The sequence below is a fragment of the Rattus norvegicus genome, chromosome 13, assembly GCF_021556685.1.
Source record: "Rattus norvegicus strain SHRSP/BbbUtx chromosome 13, alternate assembly SHRSP_T2T, whole genome shotgun sequence".
Classification (NCBI taxonomy): domain Eukaryota; kingdom Metazoa; phylum Chordata; class Mammalia; order Rodentia; family Muridae; genus Rattus; species Rattus norvegicus.
In genome coordinates this window covers 104,464,131-104,480,577 of record NC_141546.1, presented here as the reverse complement: position 1 = coordinate 104,480,577, position 16,447 = coordinate 104,464,131, and the positions used below count along the sequence as shown (strand labels likewise).

Here is a 16,447-nt window from a genome sequence, read left to right as displayed (position 1 = left end):
ACCACTATGGGCTCCAGTCTTTGTATCCCCAAAGTCAGACACAGATAAAATGGCTATGATCTCACACACAGCTCTAATGATCAGAGGATTTGGGGCTGGAGAGATGGCTCAGTGATTAAAAGCACTGACTGCTCTCTAGAGGTCCTGAGTTCATTCCCAGCAACCACATGGTGGCTCACAACCATCTGTAATGGGATTTGATGCCCTCTTCTGGGGTGTCTGAAGACAGCTACAGTGCACTCATATACATTAAATAAATAAAATAGTTTAAAAAATAATCAGAGAATTTAGAAGATCCTATGATTGGGATATTAGGGGGACAGATCCTCTGCTCAGTGTGGGATGGTCCTACCAATTTCCACTAAAATAAACACTGAAGTCTCCCTTCCCTACAACCTTTTAAATTAAATGTATAAATTATATGTCTCCTTGGGCTTTTAAATTGAACTAAAGCAAATGGACTGAAAGCCATCAAAATATGTGCTGGAGGGAGGGCTGGCTGCACATCAATTTCGTCCTCACCCAAGATATGTTCACTGTCATTCTCAAGATGAGTGACATATGATCATCTTATTGGTTGTCCTTAAAGTTACTCAGTAATGGCTGGTTGCCAAGGAGTTCGATGGACCCTTCACAGAATGCAGAGAAGAGTGATACACTGTCTTTATGTTTAGGAGAAAAAAAATTGAATACATAAAAAAAACTCAAGTTAATACAAGAAATTTAGAATCATACCATAAATTTTTTTAAGTCTGAGACCTGACGTCTGTGTGTTTCATTGTTGACTATCTACCATAGTATTATCGTTAAGTTGCACAACTGAAACCAGATAATCGTTTGCTCCATGCAAATAGACAAAGAGCATTTACATTAGCTCAATTATCAAACACATTTTCTTTAGGGAGCATCTGTCCTTTTCTGATAATGCTAAGGTGGGCCATTTTAATTTCAACATCATGTAGACTTTAGCTTTCGGCCTCAACAACCTTGTGGGTAAGACTTACCGCATCAATTTTAGGCTTGGTGAAAAAAATAAATGTGAAAATGGGGGAGCTCCTTGCCAAAAATAACTAAGATTTCGAGACAGTAAAAATAGAACATTAAAGCAAGCACGGGGTTCAGCTGAGCTTGAGATCTGTTGTTGTTGGACACGTCCTATCCACGCCCACAGATGGTCTAGAATTAACCATCACTAATGTTTAGCAAGCACTTGCTTTCCTCTGACCACAATTCTGAGAACTTTACATGTATCGGCTCAGAGAATCCTTAGCAAAACTCTAGAAGGTAAGCCCTAGTATTTCTATAGAATTGGAGGCACAGGAAGGGCAACATCTAGCTTTGGTTCCATGGACTCGGAAGTGGGCGTGGGGAACCAGCCTCTGTGCCTAGGCAGACTAGACCGAGGGTACTGTACTAGGTTGGTACATCTTGTGATCACTTTTCTAAACCCAGACTCTAAGATTTCCATCTCATGTAGTCTTCCTTATCTACGACAAGAGCTCATCCTGAGGAAGTCCAAGGCTGCCACAGACAGAGGGAACTGCAATGAAGGGAACCTTTTACACGCTTAGGCTGCACATTGAAATGTGCTTGTAGGGAGCAGGAAGTGGTTTCTCTTGGATCTCCCCATGCCACTGATGCTCCACAGTGAGTGTTTGTAGAAGTTCAACATCTAAGGCCATCAGTAAAAGTGACTCATGTCATACAAAGCCCACCATGCTCCAGTTACAAAAACCACTGCATGCTGGAAGAATGGAGCCTGTGGACAGGACTAAGTTTGCCTAGATCTGCCTTGACTTGTAGATAAAAGCTGTGACCTTGTTCCTGAGAAGTTCCAAGTTCCAACATCCCGGGTGCCTCGCTTTCCAAGGACAAAGCTAGAAAGCTGCTATGCTGTCTATGAGAGAACTGCAAAGTTTTCAGAGAGAAGACCTGCATGTGTCCTGTGCCTCTTCTTTCTAGAACTCTTGTTCTCCAACTTCAATCTTGCCTGAGCATCTCTTAAGAATGCTTTGAAGAAATCTAGGTTCTGTGATCACCCAAGACCAAGCTTCCAGGATGCTGATGTGGATGGTGCATCCTTTGAAATATCCACTATGGAATGGAGGCTTTAACAGATGGAGCTTCCAGGAGACTTGGTGGCCACTCCTGACCCATGCTCCAGCATCGAGGGGGCTGCAGCACCTTTAGAACACAGGCAGCTTAGAGGGTGAGACTAAGAGATGTACCCTAAGACTCCTAGGTGAACAGGAGTGCACAGGGTCATATTTTAAATGTTTACATTAACAACTCTGACTAATATTTGACTTCTTGCTAATGTAAATTGTACCACAATGTGACCTACTATCTACTTAACAACAAGCTTTCTGGATAACTTCTCCATGAGTAGCTTTTAAAGCCACCTCCTTTACCCTCCTATTTCCAGTTGTTGGCTCCTCTATGTCTTATGTTTCTATTGCTATAGTTTTGAATAAAATTCCCTTTTTCATCAAGACTGATGATGAAACAGATCTTAGAGTTATTTAGCCTAATTTCTTTACTCCATAGGCAAGGAAAGGAAGACTCAAGGCCAAATGGTTGACCAGGAACAGAGACATAGGAAACCATACAGGCCAACTCCACATACTCCCAATTTACAGACCCAAAGGGTGTCCCTTCTGCCTGTGGTACCATGTGTCACCAGCAGACACCCACTGCAGACCATGTCTGGACCCTCGTGCCTGGCTTTTCCATTGATGTCGAGCTGAAAACAGTTTTATTTTTCCTCCTTTAAAAAAAAATCTTCAAAAATGAATGGCTGTCTCATACAGCAAAACTGCAGTGAGTGACTGGAAAAATCCACAGTGCACAGATAGAAAAAAATGTTATAAATAAACAGAACGATCAGAAGACAGATTAAACATCCAAGTTGAGAAAGAGAAATGAAGATAAAAGACATGAAAGCCATGACGTAATCCTGACTAGGAGGAATCAGCTCTACTATGTGACCCCTTCCTGGCCACATGGCATTTGAATTCATAGGACTATGGATTTTGAGAGCCAAAAAAACCCCAACCAACCAAACAAACAAAACCCCAAAAGACCAAAAGTACAATCTCAGATGTCACAAGTAAGGTAACTCAACTTCTCATCTTGAGGAAACACAGAAAACTAAAGCCCAAAGACATGAGGACATTAGCCTGAGGCCACACAGTAGAGCTATATATAGTCAGGTGCTAGTCATCTGGCCACTGAAGGAACCTCATTAGATGAGTTATTTGGTCCCTGCCAAAGAATACTTCTCGCCTAATGGTTTGGTATCTGTCTAGTTTGCTCTTTGTTGCTGAGATGAACAGCGTGGCAGAAATCAATGTGAGGGGAAAGACGTTATTTCAATTTACAACTCCATCCTGAGGGGAAGGTTCTAGATAGATAGCTACCTGGAGGCAGCAATCAATCGAAGCTGAGGCCGTGGAAGGACACTGCCTACTGGCTTGTTCTCCATGGCTTGCTCAGCCTACTTTTTCATACAACCCAGGACCATCTGCCCAGGGGTGGCACCACCCACAGTAGACTGGGCTTCCAGACTCAACCATTAATCGAGAAAATGTCCCCCACGGACTTGCCTACAAGCCAATCAGATGGCTGCAATTCCTCAATCGACTGTTCTTCTTCATAGATGACTCTAGCTTGTGTCAAGTTGATAAAAAAGCTATCTAGCAGAGTGTCTTTCCACTGTGGTTAAGAAAAAATTAAATCGATCACCTTCTGGGGAGATGTAATGGTAGCTTTTAATGAGTGCAAAGTCCTCAAGACATTTGTTGTTGCTATTGTAGTTGTTGTATTGCCTCTAGATGGTGTAAATCAATTAGCCATCATGGACTAGCGACCGCTAGCAAGAACAGAGTGGTGGCCAGACGCAGATAATTGCTCTGTTGCTGAGATTAACACCTCACCACGCTCTCAGGACACTTATGAATCTTGCTGTCTCCATGAGACCCACAGTGGAGGGACTGTACATTCTGGCTGTATCCACATCTGTAACCTCCTACACAAAAACAAGTGTTGCCTTAAACGTTGTGTTTAATTAAAGGTCTGTGCAGGGCCACCACAGCAATCACAGGGAAGACAGGACACCCCCCTCCCCCTTTGAGGGACTTCTTGCTGGTGAGTAGTGATCTTTAGAGCCATGGCTACAGGACAAAGGCTACAAGGAAAAAAGGAAGTGATGCCGGTGACTGTGGAAGAGTGAATTACAAAGCATGGGTAGACCTCTGCTTTTATGAGTTAGCATGAAGTTACACTGAGACTTGGAGCCCTGGCTTCTCACCCTGAAGGGTCTGTTCTACAACTGTTGCCTGCAGACTCCAGGAGGGAGCAAGAAGACTCTCCAACTACTAGAAACACAGGCAACTCACAAGGATCAGGAAACACAGGAAACTCACAAGACTCATAAAGTGCATGTTCAGTAGTCTAGACCCTAAGGTGTAGCTGTTTGTGGGTTCAGTGGGAAACTTCTGTAGGGCAGCTTTCATGAATCATCTCCCATGACTCGGTGAGTGACTTTGATAATGTGGAAACCTGTGTCATCCAGCTGAAGTTAGTAACTTCAATAAGCTCATTCACTCATTCGGTATGGTAGAGAAAGACCCAACTCCTACTTCTCCTAGAGAAGCCTGGAACTTCCTGCCTTTTCCCCAAATCCAAACCAGATTTTCCAATGAACTGTCCCCAGCCACCAGATTCAGGTAGCAGTGGTTGGAAATCAGAAGCAGGATGAAACTGGCTGGGGAGAAGCCAGGAGAAGGCATTCTGGTTCGTTTGTTCCACCCGAGGAGGAAAGCCTACCTCAGCAGTTCTCTCAATAACTAAAAGAGGGCTTTCCTGGGACAATTCTTCCTGAAAGGAGACCCCCACACACTCACACCCACACACAAAATATCAAATAGGCAACAAATAATTTTACCATTACCAGGTAATCCGTGTTAATTGCTCCGTTTATATACTGAGGCTGACATACCATTAGAGACTGGGTATGCATTGTAACTAGAGCATTAATAAATTTAAAATGCGCCTATTAGGATGACAGCTTTGGAGGTGCAAAGGAGTAAACAGTTATCACTTGGCAGCAGCCGCTCTCACCCCATCTGCCGAGACTGCGCATACATTTTCAGCTTCCTGAGCAATGATTAGGCCTGTCAGAACCTCTTTAACCTTCTAACTGCTGGTCCCCACTGGCCGTAATTAGAGACTAATGAATTCAGAAGATGCAGGCCGTGAGGAAAACTGCCTTGACAGTTTGTGTACAAATTAAGCCCCAATTACTTCAAGCATCTTTTGCATTGTGGATACAAGTCTCTGTTTTTATTTTTGAATATGGTCATTTTAGCAGAATGGAGAACTTGGCTAATGTATTTTGTCATTTTTATGGCTCGTCATAAAGAACAAACATACTGGGGTGGGTCATGAATTTGCGAAATAAACTATTGCAGATTATAAAAAGAAATTAATTTCGTCTTGGGAATACCCTACCACCTTTTTTTTCCCATCCTCTTCTGATTAATATGGTTAGTGTTATTCAGATATCCTATGCTGGGGGAAGAAGCCTGACTAGCTAGCAGGTTGTGTGGGTTTAGACCCCGAGGAAGGAGCTCATGCAAGGAGGTGTCCTGTTCCGGCTGACCCTGCTGTGGGACTTCCTCCAGGGTCAGATAGCACCAACCTCCACCTTGCTCTCTGCCCTCTACGATCCTGGCATGAACACTACGATGTGTGAACACCAACAAGTGTGAGTTCTAAAGCACAACACTTAGGTCTCCAGTCACACTTGCTTAAAGATAGTCATCGATCAGCCAGTCTCGCTTTGTCTTCTCTGTCATCCTGTCCAGATATTCCTTATGTGTCATTTAGGGGGCACCTCCCCCTATTCTAGACTCTATGTGCTCACTTAGGGACGCTGCCTATATGGTTTTAGAAAGCTGGCGGGCAGGTGGGCACTTTGGCCTAACGCTCATCGCCCTTACAGCCATTGCTTTAGCTAAAGGATGGATGCTGCTACTGCTGCGGCCTCTGCATCCCGGAGCTGGTCTTGCCATCTGTGTTGGTCATACCGCTCCAGGCAGCTTAGGGACCCCTGTGCTGGCAGGAGAAGGGGGCTCTATCTTTGCTGACAGCCGGTGGCCACTGAAGTTTGTGCATGCAGGAGACCCCATCCCCACGCTCTGCGACTGGACTGCTCTGGTTAAAACCCTCCCTTCTGTCTATTTCATCTCCCCTGCTCCAGTCTTCTCTAGAGTAGATAGAACGATACTCTCTCCTCCAAACACAAAAATTTGTCCCCAAAAAATAGGCGAAGATTCACTGTCGCTGGCACAGAAGGCTCCGCAGATGTGGGCACAGGAAGCATCCTGAGAACAGAGGTTGTCTAGTTAGGTCCACTCTGAGCACAAGAATTTTTAGTTATATTAGTAGTGGACAGCACGTGGATTCTCAGCGTAGAGTAAGGAAGAGGCCACAAGCCATGGAGTGAAGGTGGCTGCCAGAGGTTGGAAAGGTGCCTCCTGCAAGCTGGAAAAGCATCAGGCCCACTAACACCTTGAATTTAGGCTTCTACAGTCCAGAAATGTGAGATCATATACATGCACGTTGCTTTAAGCCACTGAGTGTATGCTAGTTTGCTTCAGTAGCAAAAGGAAACGAGTTTGCTGTTTTCTCTAGAAACAAAGATTTGTGCTTTTATTATTATTATTATTATTATTATTAATTAGTAGTAGTATAGTATAGTAATTCATTCTGAATAAACTTTTGCTTTCTGTCTGAGATTGAAATAAGAAACTATTTGTAGTAGCCCAGCCTTCCACCTCCAGTGCAGCCAACACCACCTGAGAGAAACAACTTCAGGAAGAATTTTCGTAGTACCAGAGGGTTCCCTCCATCCTAGAAGGGAGAGAATGGGGGTTGGGTGGGGTGGGGTGCCTGCTGCAACCAAGTTTCTGGTTTTTTTCCCTCCTCTTTAGTTACCTGAGCTCCAAGAGAATGGGTGGCGACACTTCCACTCAAGGTGGCCTCCCCATGAGCTAATCCTCTCTGGGAACAGGAGGACCTTAGACCTCCTTCCTGCCTTCTCAAGAGCAGAAGGAGACACACCCAACATAGGTTAGGGCAGTGCTGCAGAGTCCAGAACACTAGAACAGTAATCTGCAGTCTGGCAAAGCCAAACCACGACCACTCCCCCGTGTGAGGAGACATCATGGACTCCTCCAAGCTCTGGACACTGCAGTCAGTGGTGACTCCTGAGTCAGCAATCTACAACACTCCTGTCTGACTTGGGGACTGTTGCTGCAGCCCTGGGCTGGAAAACTCTGCCCCGGACTCCAGAGTGTCTAACCGGCCTAGAGCAACAGATCTTGCAAGAGCAGATGCAAGATATGTCCTTAACAAATGACCAGAATCTTAACCCATAAGGTGGGTTCTTAGCAGCTATGATGCATTCTTAACAGCTCTGAAGGGCTCCCTTCCATATGTCCTCTCCCTTCCCCATCTCTCTCTCTCTCTCTCTTCTTTCCTCTTTTCCTCCTCATTTTCTTCCCCGTCTCCTTCCTCTTTCTTTCTTCCCTCCCTCACCTCTTCATCATCCTCTCTTCTTTCTTCTCACTTTCTCCTTTTTCTTATCTTTCCCCCCTCCCTCCTCTTCCTCTTCTTCCTCTTTCCCTGGCCTTGCCTTCACCTCCCTCATTTTCCAGCTGTGTCAGAGGCTGATGAGGGACCACTTCCCTGCACTTTGGCTGCAGCCATTTTCAGATTGTCTGACCGAGGCAGGGTGATCTCTGTAGACACATTTATATTACCCAGCAACCCTTCTATAACTGAACTGGCCCTTCCTGCTCATGAGTCTCCACTCTAACCTTACTCCATTCTAACCCGTCCCATGCGTGCTTGGCTGAGGAGCTTATGAATGGGCGGGAACCACAGCTTAGAGATAGAAAGTGGATTAAATCCTAACAAGGACGGAGGAGCTGGTTGGCTGGCTACACTGAAATGAAGCACGGGGGGCTCCTCAGGCAGTCTGTCTCCTTGCTGCTGGGGCTTCCATTCCAGAGTGTCGGTCTTTAAGAGGTAAGAGGAGGCAAGGCCCGCGTACAAGATGCTGGTCTGTGACTGGATGGATTTACAGGACGCTTCGACAAACCCCAAGCTATGACTCCATTCTCTATACAAATTTAAAATCCCATTAATTGCCCATCTGGCCTGTCTTCAAATTCTGCATCTTTTCCTGGACTAACTCTTGAGAAGCAAAGGAGTACTAGACAAAGGGATGTGCGATGAAGCATTACTTTTTGTTAGGTCTTTCAGTTCCACTCCCTGTTCACTGAGGCACTCCACAGAGAAGGCCCTAGGACTGCACCCAGAGACAGGCTGGTCAAGGGTCCCTGAGTATTTAAGTCAGGAATCTGCATGTGTGTATATATATGTGCATCTGTGTGCATGTGCACATGTGCATGAGTGCTTGCCTTCATGTATGTTTGTGTGAGTGTGCATGTGTGTACATGTGTGTGCATGTGTGTATGCGATTATGCATGTGTGTGCACGTGTGTGTGTTCACGTGTATGTGAGTTTATGTGTGCCTATATGTACATATGTGTGCATGTGTGTATGTGTGTGTATGTGAGTGCTTGTGTGTGTGCATGTGTGTGTGAGTGTATGTGTGCATGTGTATGTGTGTGTGAGTGTGCACGTTTGCATGAGTGCTTGCCTTCATGTGTGTGAGTGTTTATGTGTGCGTGTGTGTGCATTTGTGTGTGTGCATTTGTGTGAGTGTGCACGTGTGTGTGTTTGTGTGCATGTGTGTGCGTGTGCATGTGTTTACATGTGTGTGCATGTGTTTGTGTGCATGTGTGTGTGAGCGTTTATGTGTGTGTGTGTGCATGTGTGTGTGCATGTGTGCACGTGTGTGAGTGAGTGCACACATATGGGCTTCAAGACACATCTCACTTAATTGACAGTCAGCAATTTTTTTAACCGCACTGCACTGAGTTCATTTTGCTTCAGCAAGCTGCTCCTCTGGCTGGTCAGGCAAATTCACTGGGTTGAACAACCTATGCTGCTCACACATGAGACAAAATACTATTTTCTTAAGTTTCATCATTCTAGAAAATATGATATCCTCATTACATGACATATTTGCTCAGTCAGAACAGCAGAGAACCTCGGGGGCTGTGGGTTAGTTTCCCCTCCTGTCTCTATCTTTCCTCACACCTATAAGCTGCTGCTCCAACCAAGAGAGAAGCCACTGGTTTCCTAGAGTAGATTGTTTTTGACAAGGTGCTGAGCATCCAACCCAGGGCCTTATACATGCAGCCAGGCTCCAGCCTCCCTCTTTCTTTGTTCCCTGAGTAAAAGTGACGTCTGGAGCTGAAGCAATATCTTTCAGACTGTAAAACCAAAATCAAAAAGAGCAGAAATTAATTGACTCTGAGACCTCCAAACCATGAGCCAACAGTGACAGGCCATCACTTGCAGGTCTCTATTTTTATTCCCATGGCAAGTCAGGGATGGGTGGGAAGGTAGGCCAAGACCCGAGGCTGGCAACGGGACCTCCTCTGTTGACGAGCCTGACTCTCTTCTGTTTTATGAATTCATCATTTTTTTCTTAAGAATTAGGATACTACATAGAAGTTCGTCTGAGGAAAATTAATTTCCACTAAAATTCTGTGTTCAAAACTCTGGATAAGATTCCATAAGTTTATTTCAGTCAGCTGTATTACAGAAAGCCAGGTTTCCCTCAGGCCAGGGTCTTAGCATCGTGACACCTGACAGAGGAAGTCATGTTGACAGGACCATCTAGTCTAAACTCCTGTTGACCTTGGAGCTTCCTGTGGTGTAGCCTGTTCTTCCTGGGATAGCTGGCCAGTTAGCCCCAGGAGTCTGCTTGTCTCTGCCTTCCTAGCTCTTGGACTACAAGTGAATGCTATTGCACTTGGCTTTCAAGATTTCTTATTACTGTTTTACTTATTTTATGTGTGTGACAGTGCTTCTCAAATGTATGTATGTGTGCCGTGTACATGTCTGGTGCCTGTGGCATTCAGAAGACACTGGACCCCCTGGAATTGGGGTTACAGATGGTTGTGAGCTGTCATGTGGGTGCTGGGAACCAAACCCAGGTCCTCTGCAAGAGTCACAAGTGCTCATAACCATTGAGCCATCTCTCCAGCCCCAGCTTTACACACGACTTTTAAAACGTGGTCTCTGCGGACCACACTCAGGTGCCGGTGTTTGTCAAACAAACCTGACCCCTGCTCCTGAAAGATTATGACTTCCTTTCTGTTATCTCTCCCTACTGCAGCAACCCCCACCTCTTCTCTTATAAGCGCCTGTAAGCTCCGATCTGGGCACCACAACACTAAGCCATATCACCAAATCTTCTCTAAATTGCAGGCTCCATCTGTAAGGATTCTGTCTTCCATGTTCCCGAACAGACAGACCCGAGTGCATTGTCCAGTGCATTGTCCAGTGCCTGGAAAACGGCAAGCACCTCACAGCCTCCTGTGAGCATCTCTGCTCCTCCTCATTTTAGGGTTATGTGGGCAGATGCAGCCATGGGATTTTGCTCAAAGCAGGTTCCTTAGTAGACCTAGTAAAGCCCCAGAAAGCATCTATGGGCCCTACCTAAAGGAAAATCAGGCTTCCACTCGGATTCAGAAGGAATGAATCTCCTCTCTCTGTCACGCTGGAAGGAGCCAGGTTGTATCCTGAACTACGCAAAGATGGGGCTATGTCTTCCTGGCTCTACTTCATCCGTTGGCATTCTTCCTTCCCCCAGGTCCTTACCATGGCCAAATTCAAGAAACAGATGTTCACGTTAAAAAAAAAATTCTCCCTTGAGTCAGTGTGGCTGTTTATCCAATTTTCACCCTGCCATCCAGAGTTAGTCCTGCCCTGTGAGGCGCAAACAAATCAGAATGTAGGACTCCAGTCCTGGGAAGAGTTGAAGAGAAGAGAGTGGGGCACAGTGGGATTCTGGGATTAGGGAAGAAGGCTCACCTTCCCACAAATAGCCCTTTTCTCTACTTCTTGAAGCTTGTGTTTCTATGAGCCCTCCCCTTCCGCCAGGGAACACACAGCCTTTGGAATCGGAGACTCACAGCTCCATCAGTCCTGCACCATCTCCCGAAAGGAAGAGGAACGCTTCAATTATTCCAAGCCAGCATCTCTGTGGTGTTCTCATCTACACTGATGGTGCTCTGTGTTGGTAATCTGCAGACAACTTGGTTTGTGGGGTTCAACTCCTTGGCTCCAACATTACCTTAGTGAGCGGTCTGTGCAGGGAGAACTGTGGAGGAGAGGCCCTGCTTAACTCAGCTCACTGCGTCTCACGGGTGAGCACTGAGAGTAGAGTTCCGATCGCAACATCTGCGCAAAACAAGGGCATCCAGGGACCGACCGTCAGATTTTTTTCTTCCTTAAGCATGATCACCATGTATGTTCACAAATAAAAACACGAAATGTTCTGACAGCCAAGCAAAGCATGAAGAATTAAGCTCCCTAAACAGGAAAACGCGAACACCATCCTTGCCGCTGTGCTTCCGAGGAAACCCTTCGTTCCCAGACTCCACCCCCACACCCAGGTCTGGTTGGGTTCATCCTAGGAGAATGTTTCTGCACCAGGGCAAGATTCCATTTGGAGAAGGAAGGATACAAGTTTTACGGACTGGGGTTGTTTGATGATAAAATCAGACTTTCCCAGAGAGGATGTCGGAGGCAGTTCGCTCAGAGGCAGCTGCAGGGAGGATGGTGGAGAAATCAGCGGTTCCCTGGCGACAGCCCCGTGAACCTTACTCCCGCCCAATGCTGGTCCTTTGTGTCTCAGCCTCCGGGTCCTCTGGCTTCTGCATCCTCTTACCATCCTTCTTGTTCTGCTCACAGTGAACTTGAGACAAGCCAGACCCGCCTGTGTTCTTGGACCACTTCAGTCTGGATGTTCCTCTCCTCCCCGGCTTTGTCTGCGATGGTCTTTAGCTCTTTCTTCACCCGTCACAGACTACAGCTCCCCCTGTGCTGAACTCTGGGGCTCTGGCTGATGCTGGCTGTTGGGTTCCTTGGGGTGGCATAGCCTCTTGTTCTTTAGCATGAATGAAGTCCTGCCTCATATTATATATGCCCCCAATAATGCCTTCTATAAAGATGAGTACAATGAGGCACCCCAAACAGGAGGAGGCCGATAAGTACACTAATTTTTTTTTTGGTAGATTAACCGATCTTTGACATTGGTACCTCTTTCTCTGACTAATTGGCATTGCAAGATATTTTGGTAGGCAGGGTTAGGTTGAAGGAACTTTTAATTTTATTCCAAATTGTAAAGTACTTTCATCATTGAAAACTTAAAGGGACTTTTGCAGATTCAGTGTGAGACTTCTGTCTGGTGTCCTTTTAAGCCAAGAAGCCTAATGAATGCTGTCTGTCTGTCTTTCTGTCTGTCTGACTCTCCCTTTTTCCCTCTCACTTCCTACTTCTAAGCCAGAAGATAAATATTTCATCTACCGCATGTTTCTCCCTTGACTCCAACCTAAAACATTCATGGATGGAACCCTCCAAAACCAGAACCATAATCTTTCTCAGGCTGATTCATCTGGATGCAGGGCAGAGAGCTCGGTAGCACAATGTGTGCTTGCCAAATACATTTCCCCGTTGCCACATTAGAAAAGCACATATGGCCCCAAGATTATCTCTTATAGGCCAAGTAGCTAAAAGATTATGTTCTGTCCCGGAATCTTACTACTTGTTTTTAGTTAAGTGATGCATTAGAGTAGTTGAGGTTCTCCACCTGTGTGTGGGGGTCCCACCTGTGTGTGTGGGGTCCCACATGTGTGTGGGGGTCCCAACTGTGTGTGGGGTCCCACCTGTGTGTGGGGGTCCCAACTGTGTGTGGGGTCCCACCTGTGTGTGTGGGGTCCCACCTGTGTGTGGGGGTCCCACCTTTCAGCACTGTCATCTACAGCATTCACACTTGAGACCTGCTCAACTGAAATTTAAAAATCACAGAACCATCTCACTGTTTTAAGTGAATTTACAATTTCATGTCGGGCGGTCTTCACCGTTATCCCTTACATCTGTGCATTCTGTTACCACAAACTAGACACAGAATCAATTGGATGGTTTTTAGAATTGAAGTCTATCTGTAACTTAAGGGACTGACTGATCTGTAGAACCTGCCAGCAGGTTGATAATTCAGGGAGGCACTGGTATGTCTGCCAGTCTTGAGTTTGAGATCTGTAGTGTGGAAAACAGACAGGGTTTCCACCTGGTAGAATTTCCCTGCTTCAGGACATGGTGTTTGCTCTGAGGCCCTTTAATAGACTGGATGAGGTGGATCCAAAGTCCACTTGGAAATGTTAGTCACAGCAACATGTGGGCTGGCTCTGTCCTTCCTTTGTAACACATGAGTTGACAAAGTCAGTCATTTGTGATGACCAAGGGCTCCAGCTGTAGGAACGTAGTGTCTTAGAGATGTTGGGGAAAGTGTTTCACAACAAATGTGGGGAATCCCTTCACTTTAGCTATAATTCCTAAATCATCTAAACCAGAAACCCCACTGGTCCCACTATGAGACAGGAGGAACTCCTTACTGTCTCTCGGCCCAGAATAGCAGAAGAAGGTCTCCAAGTGCTTTTTGTATCTAGAAGACACTCCAGAACCATCCGACTAAGTTCCAGAAAATCACTGAGAACTACTGAGCTTCATTTGAAAGAAGAAAAGACTAAAATAAGCTGAAAGAAGTCCTAGAAGAAAGGGATTGGCTGCCGTTGCCGCTACTGACGTCTGAGGCATACCCCTTTTAAGGATCCATTCACTTTTATGTCTCTGAACATTTACCTACATGCATGTCTATGCACCGTGAGTGTGCAGTGCCCAAGAAGGCCAGAAGAGGGCATTGGATCCCCAAGAACTGGAATCCAACAGCTACAAACAGGATGCGAGCCAGGATGTGGGTGCTAGGAACCAAATCCAGGTCCTCTGCAAGAGCAGGGAATGCTCTTAACCACCGAGCCATCTCCCCAGTCCCAGGATAATTCTTAACGCCTGTAGCAGGAAGCTAATGAGAGGAAATAACGCCTTCATTGGGAGGATACCCACGCAAGAGAAAGGTGGGTTTCTCCCTGACCCACCTCTTTGCCTTTAAATATTATTTGTATGACTTCTTGGCTTAGGAAAAAGACTCTTTAAAAACGGTGGCCCGGTGTCTGAGAGAAAACAGACGGATCTCTTAAGCTAATGGCTGTCGTTGAAAACTCCTCCAGTGATGTTCAGCTACAAAGGGGGAAAAAAGAAGGAAGAATGAACTTGGCGATAAACGACCTTCGGGGAAGATGACTATTCATGCTAATTAGTCGCTCTCTTCCTATAGGCATTAGGCCATGCCTGGGAGAACAATGGGAGCATTGTGGTAAACATCAAGATGAGCCTCAAGTACAGTTATCAAAATTTTAGAAAACTCAAGCTGGAGAGTTTTTCATAAGCTCGTGACTCGCTGCTCCCAGTATACCGCACAATAGTGTCTCTCCTAATGGCTTTTAGCTTTTGCCACTGCCAACTTTTATATTTAAAATCCATACAATTATGGACAATTTGTGAGCACTGCGAGGCTTTTCTTTTTTGCACCAAGTCTTACCGGTTCGAGCTAGCTTTTAGCCTCCGCAAATCAAATGCATTTTTGCTTACAGCACTCGGTTCATTCTCACGTATACCACTTTATCCTTATCATTAGTACTCCTTATTATGCATATTTAATTTAAGAATGCATTTTCTCCATTAAAAAATTAGAATCAGCTGAAAGACGTCCCGGAAGGGGAAGCGTTTGCTACAGCTTGCGTTATTAACCGTGTAAGCCCTGATAGGTTCTTCCAGAAGTCATTGGCAAGAGACAGAAGGGTGAAAAAGCAAAAAAATAAATAAATATATAAAAATGAGAAGAGACCAAGATTTTCACTTGAGAATCACAGGCCTCCTTTACATAATGATCCAGGCATTAAGTTCATTAAGATAATGCTTAAGAAAGAAAATTTTTGCTCTGCGTGAATGGAACAAGGGCGTGAATTGCTTGACGTCTTCCGCCAATTATCATGAATTACGTTTCTCAAAATCCAACACAGGCCTGGTGTAGTGGCACAGTCCTGTAATCTCAGCACTTGGGCATGGAGGATTGAGGATAAAAATCAAAATCATACTCAGCTGTGTAAGCAAGTTCAAGTCCTCCTGGGCTACGTGGGACACTGTCTCCTGGGCTATGCGACATACCATATCCTGGGCTATGTGACATACCATATCCTGGGCTGCATGACACACTACCTCAAAGGTATAAAAGCACAAGAGCTAGTCCGGCAGACATACCTTGCAAAAGCAAAAGGGAGGGAAGGAGGGAGGGAGGAAGGAAGGTGTCTACTTACCTGTCTCTACTCTAACTTTGGAACCAGTCCCCTAAATGTCCATAGTTTAGGGAATAGAGTCCCACCAGTCCCACCCTGCCTCTATACCCCCCCCCCAAGATGGGGACACCACAGGACCAAGACTTAGCTTTACGTTGAAGCCCTTTAGCTAAAGAGCTGTGGATTTGAGGTCAGAGGGGTACAGGGAGGAGATCAGAGGGAAATGGAGGGAGGGAGGGAGGGAGGGAGGGGAAGAGAGAGAGAGAGGGTAGTGGTGGTGGTGGTGGTAGTGGTGGTGATGGTGATGAGAGGAGGAGGAGGAGGAAGAGGGGGAGGAGGAAGAGGGGGAGGAGGAAGAGGAGGAGGAGAAGAGGAGGAGGAGGAGGAGGAGGAGGAGGAGGAGGAGGAGGAGGAGGAGGAGGAGGAGGAGGAGGAAACCTATTTAAATGTCTTTTCAATCACTGATTGGAAATGACCCAGCCAAGAAATGTTTGTATCTTCAACACAGTGGCTACCCGGTTTGACTCTCCCCACTGCCAGACCGTGGTTACTAACTTATCTGGTTGTTTTGAAGTCATTGGGCCAGACAGAGGAACAAAGAACTCAGGCGCTTTCCTCGTGTGATTAGGGAGAAGGGTCCCCTCTTCTTTGTCACCTTACAACGTGGTTTTGAAGCACCCACGCCAGTGTGACTCCAGCTTGCAGAAAACAGTCAGTACCAACTGCATGGATTATGGGAGCAGAGGGTAAAGCTCATTTATTATTTTAAATAAACACCCTGCTTCTGTTTTCTCATTGGCTGAAGACCTTCAGATCTTCAGAGACTCTGGTGAGTCTGTTATGAATGCTAAAGAGCACCGCTGGCCTCCTCCTGAGCACTGCCACGGTGTGGTGCGTGAGGAGCCTCACCAGGTGCTCAGAGCCCATCTTACTATGGCTATGGCTACAGGGGCTTCATCCCACACCACTGGGTAAACTCTGGTCCCTCCGCTTCCCATCTCAGTCAAGGTGGACCTACTCACTCCCTACCTCGCTTTTCTCTGAAAGAT

At 45.9% G+C, this 16,447-nt stretch overlaps 1 long non-coding RNA gene across 1 annotated transcript in view; it reads right to left on the bottom strand.

Moving 5' to 3' along the window:
* Window positions 1-16,447, bottom strand: part of LOC102555128 (uncharacterized) — a 55,039-nt gene extending 38,592 nt beyond the window's left edge. Inside the window, exons 1-2 of the long non-coding RNA XR_015636383.1 lie at window positions 15,954-16,447; window positions 14,142-14,283 (exon numbers count right to left, since the gene is read on the bottom strand). This is a non-coding gene — a long non-coding RNA (uncharacterized LOC102555128). The remainder of the gene's footprint in view (window positions 1-14,141; window positions 14,284-15,953) is intronic.